Genomic DNA, 20,432 nt, shown 5'->3' with positions numbered 1-20,432 from the left:
AATTCTTAGGGTAGTAATGAGCATTGATAAAATTAATTCGGATAGAAATAAAGCATTTGGGCCAACATTAATTTAGTTTCAATTTTATTTATTCAAACCCAAATTTTTATTCACAAATTTTAACCTAAAAAGCCCAAGAGTTGGCTCGAAACCCGATACAATTCCCACATCCACTGCATCAATCCACCCCACACAATATCCATCAGTCACATCTGCCAAGTCTGCAAAGAAACAAAATTCTCACCCAATAAACACAAATTAACCTGATCTGTTGATCACTTTTTAATCCAAGAATTTCAAAATTTTCAATTATAAACATATATATCTTTTTTTATTTTTATTTTTTCCTTAAATTAAATCTAAGTCGTTCGATCAAAATATCAGACGAATCAAAATTAATCTTTTTTAAATCAAGTTTTTTTTTATATACATATGTTTTTATATTACTACTTTCTCCGTTGTATAATAAATGAATTGTTGGATTTTGACACACAGATTAAGAAAAAAATATTAAAAATATAAATTTAATATAACTTTCTATTTTTACCTAAAAAAAGAAAAAGATGATTTTAGTAATATCTTTTCAAAAGTTAATTGATTGTAAAATGATAAAATTAAATTTATAAAAAAAATAAAAAATTTACTTATTTTAAAACATCAATAAATATATCAATAATTTACTTATTTAAAAATAAAATAAATATTATTATTGGAGGGTAGTATGTTTAGGCCGTCCGATGGAGGGTAAATATCAAAATGGGTTAAAAAGACAAAGTGCATTAAACACTCCTTACACCTCCCCAGCACATCAGAGCACGCGTATAACTTTTTTCAATAAAGCATCGTCACATCTCCATCTCTTTACCAAAAATAGCGACCAAACCATCCGATCCTTCTCCTTCTCCCTTCACCGCCTCTTCTCCACCGCGCCCAGACGAGTAACTCTAAGCCTCCAGTCGCGTCACTAGAGCTACTACTATGGCTGCCGCTAGCCTACGAGATTCTCCCCGTTTGTTTACCTCCAAGACCATGAATTCGAAAAACCAGAAAAATCAGTCTCCTAAATTCGTATAACAACGGAAAAATGATGTGATCCTCCATTAAGGACCTCAAAAGGGTCCAAATATGAGGAAGGCATCAAATTCTTTGAAGGATTTTTGATTTTGAATTTCAAATTCCCCTTGTACAGTCTTTCCACATTTTAAGGGTTTCAAATCCGGACTTTCAAGTATGGAATTACCTATTTATAGGTTCGTTCTTCACTCCGTCGAGACAAGGAAGAGAGGTGAGAAAAAAGGGGAAAGCATAAAAATGGCTTGGAAAAGTTTTCAAATCCGCGAAAAAGAGGAGAAAAATCAGGAAAAGGAGGAGTGAGAGAGGCAACAAAGGAGAGAAAAGTAGAGAAAAATAGAAAACGAGTGAAAAAAAACCAAAAAAAAACCCAGTGAAAATAGTTTGAGTTCCGGAGTTCGAGTTTTGGTGGCCGGAAAATTACTTGACGTCGGAGCTCCGGTTTTGCTGCCCAACAAAAGGTGCGAATTTTCCCTTCAATTTCTTCGTTCATCTTTTATCTCGTTCGGTCAATAGGAGGCCTTGTTCTACGCGTTTAATCTCGTTGTTGTTCGCTATCGATTGCCTTTACGATAGAATAAGTTGTGATGTTTTGGTGAAATCATCATGGATATGAAATCTGTTTCATGAATATGTAGCCTGTAAATACGTGACGTTAGACTTGTTTTGGATTCAAGTTTATATTCCCCGTTTGAGTTTAAAGACTTGATTTCGGACTGCTTTGGGATCAAATTATGCAACAACAACAACAACAACAACAAACCCAGTGTATTCCCACTTTGTGGGGTCTGGGGGGTAAGATGTACGCAGTCCATACCTCTACCTCTGATGAAGTAGAAAGGCTGTTTCCGAAAGACCCCCGGCTCAAGTTACGAGATATCAAACAAACACATAGTACAGCACAGAAGCAGATGACATAACATAGATACTGCAGCCATAAGGAATATAAAACAGAGTAAAGCAGGAATGCAGGAATATAAAGCAGAGGAAAGCACACAGATTCGTAACAAACATAGAACACGGAACACGGAACAGAACATTGAATACGGAATCATACCAGGAATACACCCCCACCAATTACCTCCCTACATTAGCGACCCGAACAGGCCCTAATCCTCTGCCGTAATTCGCGTCTTCCAGACCTTCCTATCTAGGGTCATGTCCTCGGTAAGCTGTAACTGTTCCATGTCCCGCCTAATCACCTCACCCCAGTACTTCTTCGGTCTACCCCTACCCCGTCTAAAACCATCCAACGCTAGCCTCTCACACCTACGGACCGGGGCATCCATGCCCCTCCTCTTCACGTGTCCGAACCATCTCAATCGTGCTTCCCGCATCTTACACTCCACTGAAGTCACCCCAACCTTCTCCCGGATCAAATTATGCAAGATATATGAAAATCCCTTCTTATTTGACCTCTGTCTCTTCTCTTTCTGCTACTTTGAATATGCAAATATGTGGTGGTAATATGGTTAAAGTCTGTTTTTGGCTCCGTCAATTGAGTTCATGGACATGGTTTCATTCTAAGCTTCTGTTGTTTTCAATATGTGCGAATATTCTTCTTCTTTTAGATTTTTCTTCAGCCTTGTTTTTCATCTTGTTTTGGGTTCCATGAGAATGTGATTTTACCTTAATCGTGATCGGGCTTATGTCATTGTTGCATTTTCAGACTGGTGGATTACATAATTTTGGATTCAAAAAAATGGTTCTGTATGTGAATATATGGTATATTTTGGTGTCAAATTGTCACTGTGTTGTTGCTCACTATCTGTGAATTAATCTCATGAATCCGGTTTTGTCCTAAATTTCATTTGTCAGATGTGATCATTTAGTGTCGTTTCCGAGAGATGTAAAAATTTTGCCCTTTTGATTTCACCTCCGTTTTTCTATTTCCCATATGTCCTGATTTTGTGAATACGCTATTTACTTTTAATTTTCGTTGGTGTTGTTGTTTTGCTTATTCCCATATCAATTTTGGAAATATATTTTGCCCTGCGCTTTGTCAAAAGAACTTGATAAAGGTTTAATTGATTTTGAAATGTAATTTCTTCCAAATATTGAATGTTATTGTTTGAAGATGTAAGGGGAACAATTATTTTGGATGTCTTTTAACTTTTATACAAAATGGGGCATTTTGGATACGGGTAGTACTCGATAGCCTCCAATCAATTAAAATGTTTTTCCAAGTTGTGGATGATTGAACTTCAAATTACGGATTCTTAGAAGATTTTTTTACGACTTGTGAATATTTGTCTTGAAGGTATAGAATGTTGCTGAAGATGACTAGAAACCTTGCTTCTTTTATCTTCTCGAAGAACGCATATATCTTTATTTAGTCGCTATTTCTTTTTTTTTTTTTTTTTTTATACGTGAACTCGGCAGTTGGAGTTTCAATTGAAACTCCTCTTGATCCAACTACCGGGTCTTGATCCAACTACCGGGTTGAATGCTACTAGGATCGCAGAGCTTCGAGATTGCGTAAACTTAAAACTCAAGCTCCGTTAGGAGTTTAGTATCTCTTAGTTCTTCTCTTTATTTAATATCCATGCTATATTGTCATTCTTGTTAAGACTTGAAAAGGTAATTAGTGATTATTGACTATTGAAATTTTATGGCTTATTGTGCTTATATTACTTTAGTGTTTGCGGTTTTTCCTTTTGAAATAAATTAGCGACCTCACCTTTTCGCAATCACCACATGACTAGCTAAATGGATTTTTTTGAAAAAATACTAATGTTAATTTTTTTTACGTTTTGCGTTCATGTTTTTTTTTTTTTTTTTATAAAATATGCATGTGTACTTTGATAATAAATTGTGTTACTTTTTGTATATCATAAGAATATATTTACGCACCTTGTGTGTTTCCTTTAAATATGATAATCATGTGCGTAGTTATCACTATTTTCGCAAATAATGAAAAACAAATATCTTTCAAATATTTTCCTAAACAGAGTCTAGTATTCCTTGCTTCCTTTTGGTTTAATTTTTGTCATGTTGAGTTTTTGTAGAATAATAACTGACTCTTATTGTTGAATTTGTTTAAGATAAGTTTATTTGATTATTGAATTTATGTTGTCGATCCTTTTAGAAATAGTTTAAGGTCCCAACTGTCCTAAATAAAACACGCTTAATTAATTTGTAAAAGATACAATTTTATCATTTCAACATTTGGCTAATTCTTTTGAAAATTAACTTTCGCCTCAAAATATTTTTAATGAAATTAACGTAATAATCTCCATGTCTTTCTTAAAAATACCAAATGAAATTTCAAAACTAATTTAATAGGAAAACAAATCATTTAATTCGTATTTTTGATAGAGTTTATTCGTTAATGAGTAAATAAATAGTTTTTACTCGTTAATGAGTAAATAGTTCTAACATTTTAATTTTCAACATTTGCTTGAGTTTTCCTTTTCAGATTTCAAGAGACAATATACAAGGTATTTCAATATCATCATTCATCATTTATCACTATTATTATCTCTTATTTGAACTGTATATTCATATCCCACTATTAAACTTATTTTTTTTAATCCATTAGTTTAAAATCTCGCAAACAAATGAGCATTGCCGTGTTTTTATACACAGTAGCATATTTTGATCAAGAATTAGTGCATCTTGAAGCCATATATATTTATATTTCACAATAAATGCATTTATATAAATTTACTCTTAACATAAATTACTTTTCATATCTGTAGGCATGAATAATAATAAGAAAATAAGTTTTCTCATGCTCTTAAAATTATAATTGTCTTAGTTACTAATTCATTAATATATGTATCTTTATGTGTTACTAAACTTTACATTTTCATAAATTACAAGTCATCTCCAATGTTCGTATCTTTGAAAACACATATACATTTTACAATGAACTATATCCTTGTATACAATGGTAATGTATTTTATATACTTCGAACTTTCTTTTTCCGAAACAATAAAAGTATTTTTATCACCATTTTAACAAATAATGAAGCAATTCTCAAATATTTTCCTAAACTGAGTTTAAGGACTATCTTCGGATAGACTCTGAGGGGTGCCTAACACTTTCCCCTTAAGTAATCAAAACCTTTATTCAGAATCTCAAAATATTTTCTATAGACCAAAACATAGTATTACATAAAAATGATTTTTTCTAATTTTTCTAAAAAGTTAGGTGGCGACTCTAAAAAATGATTTCAAAACTCGAGTCACAAAGTTGGCCACTACATGTGTGTTGTTTTGATCGGTTTGAAATAGAGCGTGATGCCTACATATCTCAGGTTTCACGTGAAATCGAGCTATTTGTAATTTGAATCATAGCAAATTTTGATCAAATTTAAAATTTTACCTAATGTAGAATTATGGTGACACTGCATTCCTTCTAGAGTGATTATGAAGATTTTATCACGAAAGAAATGGATGAGGCTGCGCTTACATCCTTAAATTGGTTGAGGATGAGAATACGCTAGATAACAATATTTGCTGAGGATTTTGAAAAAAAAAAAAAGATTGCGAATTTTTGAAATCTGCCCCAGTGTAGGGTTAAGACGGTACTGGGTCGTGACACTTGAGTTTTGAAAATGGAACGATTCAGTCAAGTTGAGTTTCTTCGTCGGAATCCTTGTCGTAGCTAGGGATGCTTGAATTTCTGCTAGCTTGCACTAGTTTTCTGCTAGGAAGGTGATTCCATGTTGTACTGCATGGTCCTACAGAACATGTAAAAGGGTGAAAAGTACCTGTTGTTCAAAAATTGCAAATTGAAATTATAATGTAAGGAGTAGAGTTCAGATATTCAAACTAGTATTGTGACCTCCATTTGTGGAGTCCTTTGACTAGTGGGGCAATAGTTGAAATGTAAAGATCCTCTGCCGTCTGAGCAGTTGTTGATAATAGCAGCCATCTCACTGGTGAGCAATTGTAGAATAAGCCATCCGACTGGCGAGTAATTGTAGAATAAGCCATCCAACTGGCGAGCAATTGAAGAATAAGGCATCCAACTGGCAGGAAATTATTGAAGTGTAAAAACCATCTGACTTGTGAAGTGACCTTTAATTTGAAATAGACGATGGTATTGCCGTTAGGATCTGACGCTATTGCGATTGTGGTTTTCTTGCTGTCACGATAGTGGATTTGGATGCATTTGATGTGATAGCGGACTTTTGGCGTGCTTTCTATAATGCGAACCTCCTGTGCTCTATTTGTTGAAATGTGATTCTCTGATATAGAAAACTGTTGGTTTGCTTATTTACATTCTTCGATTTGCGGCGGGGTGTTCCCTTTGCTGGTGCAATACTTCGATATGGCAGAGGGTCATCTTGCTTGCTTATGTACAATCTTTGAAATGTGGAATTCGACTTTGCTTGCTTATGTACAGTCCTCAGAATGCGAAAACTTTACTTTTGTTTGCTTTTATATAGTCCTCAATACGCGGGAGTTTGACTTTGTTTGCTTATGTACAGTCCTTGAAATACAGGAGCTTGGCTTTGTTGAAGTTAGATGACACTCTGTGATTGATGGAGTTATTCGATGCAATTAGATGATGGTTCTCGAAGTTATTCGACGTCGGCAGGTGGCTGCTCTGATTGGTGGAGTTTATTGAAAGAAGTAAAATAGTCTAATTTTGCTATGAGGATCCTTTGCCTTGACTCTTTTATCCAAATCTTGGATGTGCCTGCAAAAGAATTCAACTGAAATTCTTAGAGCTAGAGAGAATTAGGACAAATGTATGTAAAGAAAATAAAGTAAGGAATGAATATTTTGGCTCATGTTGTAGTGATAAGATGCGTGGTGCACTGATCTTGTCTAAAAGCTTGACTTGATCGTCCTTTCCAATTTTTGTTTTCCTTCGCTGAAAGAAAATTCTTCGTTGGGAGAGGGTGTTAATTTATGTCGACTTGGGGATTCTGACTTTGTCTATGAAATTCTCTAACACTTGGCTGCTCGATCAATCCCAAATCTAGAATCTTGGTAGGTAGGAGAGTAGGAAAGTATTTTGAAATATATATATATATATATATATATATATATATCGTTTTTTAATTTGACATGTTCTGAAATTTGTTAAGCCTTTGATCGTGACCCATATAGATTTTATTCTTTGATAGAACAAATTTGAGCTTATCAGTTTGATGATGTAGGGTTGATATCGATTCGAGATAAGGTGTTCAGTACTGAGGAAGCCTCACTTGATTTGGATGGTGTTTAAGGATTGAGGGCTAAGTTTGTGTGCTGAGAGTGGGCAATTGGATTAGGTTGATTTTTTAAGAGGCCCATTGTTCCAGGTATTCTATCTATCCAGGAGAGAATAAAATATATCGTGATTTGACATAACACTAGTGGTGGGGTGGTATGAGGAAGGATGTGGCAGACTTCGTAGGTCGTTGCCTTTATTGTCAGCAGGTCAAGGCTGAGCATATGAAACCTGGTGGATTTCTTCAAAGGCTTCCTATTCTTGAGTGGAAGTAGGAGCATAGCACTATGGACTTCGTTACCGGTTTGCCTCGTACTTCTTATGGTTCCAACAACATTTGAGTCATAATGGATTGATTGACCAAGTCAGCCCATTTCATTCCAGTTCAAGTTTTATTCAGTGGCAAAAGGTTGGATCGTATCTACATTCATGAGATTGTGGGCCTTCATGGTTTGCTCGTGTCTATTATCTCAGATCGTGGTTTGGTATTTACATCTCACTTTGGGAAGATTTTTTAGGATAGACTTAGAGTGGCTCAGAGTAGATGATAGTACTATGAGGATTAAAGACTTTGTAGGTTGAGAGTTGGTGTTGGTGATAGTGTTTTTCTTTGAGTTTCACCCAAGAATGGTGTGATGGGGATTGGGAAGAGGGGCAAGCTTATCCCCAAGTATATTGGTTCATTTGAGAGTCTTTGGACCATTAGTGATGTGGCCTATGAGTTAGTTTTGCTTCTAAATTTATTAGTTGTTCATCCAATTTTTATGTTTCAATGCTTTACCGTTACACTCCTGATGTCATCCGTTGGGAGTCAGTTCAGCTAGATGAGTGGTTATCCTTTATTGAGGTGTTGGACTCCATTCTGGCAAGGGATGTTAGACGGTTGCGCTCTAAAGTTATACTTATGGTTAAGTTTTAGTGGCGATATCGACTTGTAAATGAGGCTACTTGGAAGGTCTAGTCTGATATACATATTTCCTACCCCAGTTCTTCGTTGATTCAGGTATTTCTTTTGCCTTTAGTTAGAGGACAAGCTAGATTTTTAGTGGTGGATGATGTAACGATCAGCTTTTTGATGAAATATGTGAAATTTGTGATTTTATCTGATTTGACTGGTTTACCCCTCCCTGTAGTTGTACTTATGGTATTTCTGTAGTGTGGGGGTGATTGGCATGGTTTCCGATGCATTTTTATACCATTTATATGATATATGGTTTTGATAGCTTCGAGAGACTTATTTTGGACTTCTATGGTTATCTTTTAATCTGTGCGATAGATGTCTAAACGAACTGTGCCAGAAGCTCCAGAATATCGATTTTAGGCTAGGTAGACCCTTTGGTTCGAGTACCAATGCACCTGAGCTCATTTCGATCTATTGGTCGAAAATTTAGAAAAATTAGAAATATGAGTGTGAGACCCACATTTCGTTGAAATGACCTAGGATGGAAAATTCAACTTTGTCAACCTGTTTGAAACGTCGATTTTAGGATAGTAACTTGTTTGGTTGGGTTTTATAGCTTTTAAATATCATTTTGATCATCGGTTTGAAAAATTATAATTTCAGGTTTTGGGGGGTCAACTCCGTAAAAATGACATTTTTTCGAAAATCTGATATTGCTTTTGATTCTGGAGCATCGAATTTAGTGTGGTTACATAATTCGTTTGTATATATCAGACTCTAAATGAATATCAGGCACCCCGTCAAATTCTATTTTTAGACATTAAAAAATCTAGTGAAAAATCTGTGATATAAACCAGTTTTTTCTCCTTCTTATTGCCAATTTTGCTCATTCTTTACCTTGCCTCTTAAGAGTTAAATCCTAAAATAGTATGAGATCTTAAAAGTGAAGCTTGTGGAAGCTTGGGAAGCTAGATTAACATCTATTTCGTGATTTTATGTAACACCCCGTATTCTTGAGCTAGAAATCAAACCGTCATTTCTACCTGTGTACACTCTAATCCTATGATTTATATTTGAATACATGTGTCATGATCTTTATCCTAGTGTGTGAAGTGTTTTCGAGGTGAAAAATGTTATATAAATCACTTGGAGAAAAGTCGAGCAAGGGCCTTTGATTCAGCCAAATATTGGTATTCAATTCTACAAGGGTCAAATTATAACAAGAATAACATTTTATATATGTGGAATTTTCCAGCTCAAGACCCACCAAATTATATATAATTAAATTGGCTTTCCAATGATACCAATTTCACCTTAATTTGATATCCGAGCAAAAAGTTATGATCATTTTCGTCAGAACCGGTTAGCTGACGTGATAGCACCGTGATGTGGGACTAAGTTACCGCGTCTAGCTCCGTGATGTGGAGTAGTGTTTTCCTGCATCCATAAATACAATCCCAATGGGCATTTTAGTCAATTAGCCTTGCCTCAAGCACCCAAGTGACGGATTGAAACACCTTTTCACCAAAAGGTCATTATTTTCCCACTTTTCATCATCAAATCCTTATGCAAACCTTTCTCCTCCCCAAGATCAAAATCCATAGTTCCCCCCCCCCCCCCCCCCCCCCCCCCCCCAAAAACCAAACCCCACCCTCCCCCCCCCCCCCCCCCCCCCCCAAAAAAAAAAGTCCAAGATTCGAGCTTCCAAGTTCAGGAATCTTCAAGAAAACATTAAGAATGGGGTTTCTTTCACAAGTTCATTATTCAAGTCATAAGATTCAAGCTTTCTTCCTCATGAATTCAATGGTTCAAGTTCCAAATTTAAGTTTCTTCAGGAATTCATTCAATTAAGGTATGTGGGAGTTCATCCATGAGTCCCTTTTAACCCATGGAGCCCAAAATCTCTCTTTTCAACTAAAGAATGGATTTTTCTCTTATTATGGAGTTTTTATATTCAAGATGGATTAAATTCATGTGTTTCATTAGTAGTTTGACTCTATTCATGTCCAAGAATGATTCTATGAGAAGTTAGGTTATCTTATGTTTTAAGTTTCAATTTCTCATGTCATATTCAAGTGAATTTCATGTTAAATCCCAACTTATGAATTTAGTCGTGTATTCATGTTGATTTGTCATGTTTAACACATACCCATGTTCAAGTTCATGATTTTCACATGTTTGGTGGAATGTTCATCTTTTCGGTTTTTGAACCATGATTCCCATCCTATAGTTTTAAGTGATAATATCGTGCTTTATGGTCATTCAATGTTGGCAAGTTATGAACACCCGATACCAATGTGTTTTACATGATTTTTATTTTTCAAGTAACAAGTTAGTCAGATCATGGTTTTGATATCATATTCAGAACACCATGATCATGTTGAGCATTATCAATTTATATAGTTATAATTACCTCAGAACCTATATGCATTGTTACTTTTAGAATACCATGATCTGATCTTATCAATTATCAGTTATCAGTGCATGTGCCAGTTAGTATTTTTGTGTCTTTCAGTTGGGAGTAGGATTTAGCACCGAGCGAACGCAGGGATGGTGACTTTCTCTTTAGTTAGATAGAGTCGTTAGTAGTAGTTCTTGTGTTCCAGAACTGTGTAGACAACATAGGATATGAGTGGTCACCCGTCAGTTACATGATACCTCGCATGGTTTATGTCTGTTACATGATAGCTCCCACAGTTTCAGTCAGTATTCAGTATTTTTCAGCTCAAGTTTGCTTGACCAAAGCATATAGATTTTCAGTTATTCAGTTATACAAATTTTAGCCTTTCAGATTATAGATTATTTCAGAAAAATACGTTTATTCTTGGTCTTGCATTCTTAGTTTTACATATTCATGTTTTCATGATCGATAACTATACATGACTCAGTTCGATTTTACAGTCTATTAAGCTTTACATGAAATCTTCATACAATAGCCACGTGTACCATTTCCCAGCTTTAGTTCTGCTTATTCTACAAAAGTAAGGATTTAAGTAACTAAGTGTATTGATTCACTAGCTTATCAGATTATGTTTGTTACTCATGCTTTAAGATACTTCAGTTTTCAGTTATTTGCACTTAGCATGCATGCTATGCATTCTTTAAAGTTATATATAAAATCAGTTTTAGTTATTGCATCACCCTCACTTTCTTAGAAAATTCCAAAGTACCGATCCATATATATGTCTATGTGTTATATTATCTCATAATGTAGGTACTAGTTGTAGCCTACATGACATAATCGGATAGTTGACAGCTTCCAGCTAGTAGGTGATGAGTTCTCTTGTTTTAAGGGCTCTAGTCAGTTGTAGTTCATGAACTTTATTTTAATAATTCATATGTATTGATTAGTGGTAGTTGGAGGCATGTCCCAGCGATCTATAGTTAGTATAGTAGATGCTTCATAGATAGTCAATCAGAGTTATGACATTGTAAATAAGTTCTTTCTTCAGATGTATTATGTTTTAAGCTTATTCAGTATTACATTCAATAAGATTTTCTCATGATTATGCTTCAAATCAGCAAATTGTGTTTTCTTATATACATATTAAATTAGTTTCTCAACAGTATGCCAGTTCATGGGTTAGCTTAGGATCACTTGTGGTTCCAAGAATCGTGTAATGACTAGGGGGTAGTCTCGAGTCATGATAAACTTGGTATCGGAGACCAGAGTTCAAGTGTCCTAGGGTGTCTATGAAGCTGTGTTTAGTAGAGTCTTGCGGAATAGTATGGAGACGTATGTACTTTTCTTTGAGAGGCTATAGTGCATTTAAGAAATGTTTTACTTCTTTCATGTCCTAGATTATGTAGTAGAAGTTTTCTTTAAGGAACTTATGCAGATTCTTACGTTAATCTATTCGTGCCATCTCTGCCTTATTCTTAAGGCAATAGAAATAGCTAGTTTAAATTCTTACAGATAGAGTTTCTCCAGATAGTCCCTATAAATAGTTATGGGATTGTACACAGGCTCAAAAGTATCCCATCAGTGCTTTTAAGTTTCGAAGTTTGAAATATTTCATTCATATTCATGAAAATCATACACTAAGCTAAAGTCATATATGCCCTCAGATCCATTCTCAGAATCCTATGACATGTAACCTGGAGTTAAAAGCATGAACCTAGAAGTTAATAGTAGTATAGTGGGGATAATGTTTATCTGGATTCAGTAGATTTTGTATCCATAGGGCTAGTTGTACGAAAGGTGATCTAGAAGACTTGAAACAGTGTATATAAGAATTTAAGTTATTGATTCAAAATTAGGTATGATGATGTCTGTATGATCTAAAGGCATTCCCAAGGTGATATAGGATTGTATTTTTTCTAAGTTTTAATAGTGTGTGTACTTAGATAGTACCATTGAGTTGTTAAGTGTGAATAAGGCTATATAGTATATAATGTTCTTGTCAACTAACTTATGGGTTATAGGTTGATGATATTGGGTATGTTAGTGTAATGATAATTCTCATGGTTTAGAAAAACTATAAGTTTAGAGATGTGATATTAGTAGGCTATGAAGGAAGTTAGCATGGTTCACTAAAGGTTTAGAGATATCATGTTAAGTGTTAGAATCTAAGTTTAAATTGTGGATAGTTGAGTTAATAGAAAGAAGAGTTAAAATTCTATATGGTGTGAACTCAGGGTATAGTGATACTTATGAATATTGTAAGTTAGTCGGTGTTTGAGTTATTATATAATAATTATTGAGGCTATAAAAAGATAAGAATTATATCTCAGAAGGAAGTATTAGAAACGGGTTTTACACTTTTAGGTGTAGCCTTTCAGGTTGAGTTTATTATTTATGTGTATTGTTATATCTCGAACCCTAGATTAAAGTGGCTGCAATTCAGTCTGGAGTTTATTAAAGGGACCTACAAACTTAGAATGATGGCTTAAAGCTAAGGGGAAATGATAGAACAAGTAACCAAGTCAGGCTCTTAGATTTTAGTAGTGATGTCAGTATTTTGTAGAATAACAGTAAGGGAGGGAGATGTTTGACCCATTCGTATCTCAGTGCAAAGTTTCATACTTCAATCATCACAATATCTGCTCATGCCTTACACATCATCTCCATGATCATAGCTTATATTTATGCACTTTCCATAGAATTATGTACACTCCCAGTTCCTAGTATAAGGAGTTCTAATTCACTCAGCAGTACAAATCATATTTCCTATAATTATGAACTCCAAACTCAAGTCATGCAGCTCATGACTCATGTACTCATTCTTTGCAGAATGTTCAGCTCTAGGTACTCATGGTACATCCTTAATGACCAGTGAAAATTTAGATTATGTCATGTATATCCTTAGTTTTGATCTCTGTAATTAATCCATGTCATGGATACTCTATTCCTCAAGCCTCAATTAAGTGTTAAAGTTATCCTTTCATGCTTCAGGTCCTCATATTCTAACTTTCAACGACCTTTCCTTATGTAAGGATAGTAGTGATGGACAATTGTTTAAATGGGAGAGAGTAAATGTTTCTTGTGGAGGAAAGATTGTTATATGTTTGTTTTATGTAAGGAGATAGGGTTGAAGAAATATTGAGGCAAAGCTTTTGATATATGTCATGGTTAGTTAAGAATTCTAGGTGTGTCTTCTTAAGAATAGTGCAAGAAAGTTATTATTGATAGGGGTTTGAGAATATGAGAAAGATGCGTTTATGGATGTTTGCCTAAAAGTTCGTTTATGGTTATAATAATCGACTTGAATTTCATGTTGGTATATAAGTAGATGGGTGCATTATGCACTAGTGAATTCCTAGTAAGAGGTTAAGTCTAGTTGTGGAAGTGGTAAGAAGAATTATTCTTGAGATGAAAAGTTGTGAAAATGCATAGAGTATTGAGTATTGTTTAGACTTGCATTATGTTGTTATGTGCACTACCTTGTAATTTTGAGTTAGGCTTGAACATGGTGAGAGTAGGTAGTTTAACTCAAAACTTTGGCTAGAGTAGTTATATGTAACTATGCGAGTATTTAAGGAGTGAGGATAAGATTGAATTGGGCAGTTGCATATCCTAAGGCCTAGTAATTGTATCCTAGTTTATGTTTCACAGGCCTATGTTCCATGTTATAGAGTTATAGCCATATTAAAAGTCCTTACTCATATATCTTATTCAAATCATGCCCAAGTTCTTTGCTCCCTACTGTTATTAGAACTTCTTAGAAAGAGTGTTGAAGAAATACTCTAGTTGAGTATAAGATTTCAGTATAATTTAGTTCGTATAGCCAGCAATTTAGTTTGGTAGTCAGACAAATAAGTTCCTATTGATTTTTCTATCTTTTGATCTAGTCTTACTATCTAAAGTTTCATGAGTATGACCATTCTAAGAGGTAATTTGTTTTTATGGATATAAATTGTGAATTCAGTTCAATTCATGCATCATGTTTTAGATTCAGATATTCAGTCATGATTCAGTTTGTAAGTGTCCCGTGCATAATCTCTGTCTTTACTTAGTATTTCAGCCAAGTCAGAATCATTCGAGAGTCGAATGATCTCAAGAAGGAGATGTTGTAATACCCTGAGTTTTCATGTCCTAAACCTCTCAACTTTTCTTCACGAAACCAAATCCATCCTGACGTAATGGTTACTTATAAGTTGACTCTCTTGTTTCTATCTTAGCCTTATAACCATTCTCATGTCATTGCATGTATTCACAAAATTAGTTCAGTTCATATATCATGCTCAGAATCAGTTATGCAATCATGTCCAAAGTCATGCATGTTCAGTAAATGTTCACAGTTACCTTAGTATTCTCAGTCTAACCAGTCTTATCCGAGAATGAATGATTCCAAGGGGGGGATAATGTAACACCCTGCATTCTTGAGGTAGAAATCAAACTGTCATTTCTACGTGTGTAAACTCTAATCCCATGATTTATATTTGGATATATGTTTCATGATCTTTATCCTAGTGTGTGAATTGTTTTCGAGGTGAAAAATGTCATAGAAATCACTTAGAGCAAAGTCGAGTTAAGAACATTTGATTTATCCAAATTTTGGTATTTTTATTCTACAAGGATTAACTTTGAATGTATAAAAATTATTATATATGTGGAATTTTTCAGCTCAATACCCACCAAATTATAGATAATTGAATTAGCTTTTCAACGATACCAATTTCTTCTTAATTTGATATCCGAGCAAAAAGTTATGATCATTTTCGTCAGAACAAGTAAGCTGATGCTATAGCACTGTGATGTGGGACTAAGTTACCGCATCTAACTTTGTGATGCGGAGTAATGCTTTCCTAAATCCATAAATACAATCCCAAAGGGCGTTTTAGTCAATTAGCCTTGCCTCAAGCACCCAAATGACGGATTAAAACACCAAAGGGCATTATTTGCCCATTTTTCATCATCAAACCCTTATGCAAACCCTCCTCCTCCCCAAAAATAAAATCCAAACTTTTCCCCCAAGAAATCCAATAATTCAGGCTTACAAGTTTAAGAATCTTCAAGAAAGCATCAAAAATAGGGTTTCTTTCACAAGTTCATCATACAAGTCCCAAAATTCAAGCTTTCTTACTAAAAAATTCAAGGGTTCAAGTTCCAATTTCAAGTTTCTTTGAGAATTCGTTCAATTAAGGTATGTTGGCATTCATCCATGAGTCCCTTTTCACCCGTGGAGCCCAAAACCCCTCTTTTCAACTAAAGAATGAATTTTTCTCTTATTATGAAGTTTTGTATGTTCAAGATGGATTAAATTCATGTGTTTCCTTAGTAGTTTGACTCTATTCGTGCCCAAGAATGATTCCATGAGAAGTTAGGTTATCTTATGTTTTAACTTTGAATTTCCCATGTCATATTCAATTGAATTTCATGTTAAACCCCAACTTATTAATTTCGTCATGTATTCATGTTGATTTCTCATGTTTAATACATTCCCATGTTCAAGTTTATGATTCTCACATGTTTGGTGAAATGTTCATCTTTTGGGTCTTTGAACCTTGATTCCCATCCTACAGTTTTAAGTGTTGATATCGTGCTTTGTGGTCATTTAGTGCGGGTGGGTTAAAAACACCCAATACCTATGTGTTTTACATGATTTCCATTCTTCAAGTAATAAGTCAGTTAGACTATGGTTTTAGTATCATATTCAGAACACCATGATCATGTTGAGCAGTATCAATTTATATGTTTATAATTACCTCATAATTCGTACGCACTGTTATTTTTAGAATACCATGACCTGATCTTATCAATTATCAGTTATCAGTGCATGCATCAGTTAGTATTTCAGTGTCTTTTAGTTGAGAGTAGAATTTAGAATCGAGCGAATGAAAGGATGGTGACTTCCCCATTAATTAGGCAGAGTCATTAGTAGTAGTCCCTATATTCCATAACTACATTGCCAGTGTAGGATATGAGGGGCCACCCGTCAGTTTAGGCTTGACTTTCTCTCAGGGGTCACCCGTTAGTTTAGGCTTGACTCCCTAGTCCTTCAGGACATCAATTTAGTGATCACTCCCGTTCAGGTTCTACTCCGATGACAAGGGTAGAACAACCCTCCTCAACGTGGGCCAGATGTTGGACTCCATGATAGCTCACACGGTTTATATCGGTTATATGATAAATCCTACAGTTTTGATCAGTATTCAGTATGTCTCAACTCAAGTTTAGTTGACCAAAGCATACAGATTTTCAGTTATTCAGTTAAACTATTTCAGCCTTTTAGATTACAAATTGTTTTAGAAAAACATGTTTATGCTTGGTGTTGCATTCTTAATTTTACATGTTCATGCTTTCATGCTCAGTAATTATACATGACCCTCAATTTAGTTTTATAGTCTATTCAGCTTTACATGAGATTTTCATATAGTAGCCATGTGTACCATTTCCCAACTTTAGTTCTGCTTATTCTACAAAAGTAAAGATTTAAGTAACTAAGTGTAGTGATTCACCAGCTTATTAGATTATGTTTGTTACTCATGCTTTAAGATACTTCAGATTTCAGTTTATTTTAGTCTCTTGGTGAGTCTACTTGCACTTAGCAAGAATGTTTTAAGGCTATATATGACATCAGTTTTACTTATTGCATTCACCTTACTTACTCAGTACATTCTAAAGTATTAATCCACATATATGTCTATGTGCTACATTTTCTCATAATGTAGATACCAATTGTAGCCTATATGACATAATCAGACAGTTGTCAGCTTCCAGCCAGCAGGTGATGAGTTTTCTTATTTCGAAGACTTTAGTCAGTTGTAGCTCATGTATTTTAGTTTGATTATTCATATGTATTAATTAGTGGTAGTTGGAGGTATGTCCCAGCTATCTATAGTCAGTATGGTAGAGACTTCATAGATAGTCAGTCAGAGTTATGATATTGTAAATCAAGTTCTCTCTTTAGATGTATCATGTTGTAAGCTTATTCAGTGATACATTCAATTTGATTTTCTCATAATTATGCTTCCGCTCAGCAAATTATGTTTTGTTATATACATATTAAGTCAGTTGCTCAATAGTATGCATGTTCATGGGTTAGCCTGGGATCACTTGTGGTTCCAAGAACCATGTTACAACTAGGGGTAGTCTCGGGTCGTGACATTCTATTACAAATTTAAGGTGAGATTTCATCATTTTCTACTCTAATTCCTTTATAAATTTTTCAAAATCTCAAAAAATCTTAGGGCTTGATTTTAAACCCCAATTTCACTCTTTTTCACTTGAATAATGTTTTAATCTTATAATTACTAGCTTTTCATCAATTTAACCTTCAAAATAACTTTGATTCTTGATTTTAACACGAATTTCAAAGATTTTATCCGGTAATGATCAAAAATATTTTTCATCAGTTTGAACCTCATTTTTACTCTATTTGACTTAGTTTTTAGTTGTATATTCCTAAAATATGAGGAAAACGTTTTGTAATAAATTTTTGATTTTGCCTTTCTTTTTCAAAAACTTGCTTCAGGGGTCCATTTTGACCTAAAATAAAAAAACAGGTAATATAGGTATTGCTGGCTTTATTTTGATGCGCATATTCTATATTTCTTGGTTTTAGTTTATTTTGAGATCGTTCATAGAAAGTAAGGTTGTGGGTTCAAAGTGTAGCGAACTGATTTCAGTATTTGAGGTATGTTATGGCTTAACTTTTCAGATTGGGCTGGATAGTTAATTTGTAAACCAAAATGCATGTTAAGGGTAAAAATTAATCGTGAAATATAGCTATCTATATGTTGTGCCCGTGCGAGACCTGAATGTGATAAAAATTATAGAATCTGTAATATCATGTGATATGTGTGATCTTTCGGAACCTTATGTGATGTTGATAGCCTGGAATACATGTGATTATTGTATTGTGATGTTAGAAATGCCTAATGTGGTGCATTTGGCATATTGTGATGTATTCATACTTTGTGGGCGTATGAATCATGTGGAAAATTCATGGATAGTGGAAATAGTGAACGGATATTGGCTCACGTGGTTGTGAAATTGTAAAATTGTGGTTGGTTGTGGAAATATATCATATGGATTGGTTGTGAAAATACATCATGTGGATTGTTTGTGGAAATACTCATTTTGAATGGTTGTGAATATTGCATCATCATTCTTATGTCATCATACGCACCATTTCACTTGTTTTATTCATATATATTTACTTGTTGCCATGTATGTGTACTTGATTTGTGTCTTATTCTATGTATGTGCTTTGGAAATATTGGAAATACTAGAAATCCTGGAAATAAGGTTTTGTGCCAATGTTAAGGTTGTGTGCCAATCTTAGGGTTGTGTGCCAATCTTAAGGCTGTGTGCCAACCTCATGCATTATCATCATTATCATCATTACATCATCATCGCCATTAGCATTATCATCTTAGGAATTTCATTTACTTTACGGTGTTGATGTTGTGATTGAATTTACGTATTGAATTGTTATATGTCTTCTTGCTCTATATCTTATTACTTGTACTTGACCATCTTGTATATAATTGTTCTTCTCTGTTTATAATTGCATGTGATATAATGTATACTTGTGTTATACTTGCTATGTTGTTGTTGTATTTGTGATATATTAGAACTGTTAGATCAGCGGTGTGAGCTACCGGACATTTTTTGATTGAAGGTGACGTGCCCTTAGTGTATATTTTGTATGCTTTATTTACTACTTTGCTTAGTTGGCCTATGATACTTACTAAATGCAAGTGGACCTTACTCACGCCTACTACTCCTTTTCGGTCTAGGTCCTAGCTCGAGTACGCCTCAAAATGGTTGATTTCGAGCGCCTTCATATTTCTAAAGGTAGCGGTTGGACATCCATGCGTTTGGAGTTCACCTCCATCTTTCTATAGTAGCTATTTCCTTATTTGTATTCGGAGAAAGGTTTTGACCGTGTGTAGATATTTCTGATGTATTTGACTCATGGTTTGTGTTAGTAGTTCTTACACTATTGATACCTGGTTTTGGAAATGTATAGTATTTGGATATGTTCTTTCCGTATTGTTATAATTACTTTTATGGTTTGGCTTCGTTCTAGAACCCTTACCTTAGGGTATTTATGTCTTTTCTTCTTTTTGTATCTGTGTAGGTGATAGGTTTACTTGTCAAGGTACACCACGTCAAGCATAGTCATGACCTTCATTTTTGGAGCATGAAATTGACGTCCCATAATTAGCCCTTAGCGCTGTCGAGATCCTACGGATCACAAGGATCCTAGGAAGGATCACACCAAATAGGTTATAAGATGCGCAAAGAGTTTTGAATTCACATACAATAGTACTCTGATATTGCCTAAAAGTATGCCTCCTTAGAAGTATAAAGCGATCGATGCAAAATATAGTAACCCAACTCAGGTTAGGGTCTAACCCACAGGAAATACGCAGAACAATCTTTCAAACCTGCTGAAATCAATGGGCATTACAGAAAGGCAAATGGGGGATGTGGGATTTGGTGGAATAGTAAAAAGTAACAAGAATTGGATTCTTTTGGTTGTAATCAATCGAACACAAACACTAGGATTGTGTTCCCCCTGGATTCTAACTCAATAGATTTATCGTGCATTATCGAACTATTCCAGTACCTTGCATGCAAAATTTGACAAGTTATGTATCACCAACAGTCTTGTGGACTCATTTGCAAATTTATATCTTTGCCTTGTAAGTCTCAGATTGTCGCGTTACTAACTTTTGCCCTGGATCCTAGATTAACCATTACCTTTTGGGTCTTAAGTTAATTAGATGAGAAGGCAGAAATTATTAGATGGAAGGGGTCTCAAATTACTGTTGTAATGTCTTTTCCTAATCTCTACCTATCTTTTGAAGGAAGTGGCGAATACAGGTGGTTTT

General features: G+C 34.6%; 1 long non-coding RNA gene across 1 annotated transcript; it reads left to right on the top strand.

Annotated features, from left to right (window-relative positions):
* The first annotated feature begins 695 nt into the window (after positions 1–695).
* Positions 696–6,969, top strand: LOC124888549. Its single transcript, XR_007046979.1, has 2 exons — positions 696–1,532; positions 6,513–6,969. It is a non-coding gene; the product is annotated as an uncharacterized LOC124888549 (long non-coding RNA).
* Positions 6,970–20,432: the final 13,463 nt, after the last annotated feature.

This window comes from Capsicum annuum, chromosome 11, assembly GCF_002878395.1.
Source record: "Capsicum annuum cultivar UCD-10X-F1 chromosome 11, UCD10Xv1.1, whole genome shotgun sequence".
Taxonomy (NCBI): Eukaryota; Viridiplantae; Streptophyta; class Magnoliopsida; order Solanales; family Solanaceae; genus Capsicum; species Capsicum annuum.
The sequence above is the reverse complement of the archived record's forward strand: the minus strand, read 5'-3'. Positions and strand labels throughout refer to the sequence as shown.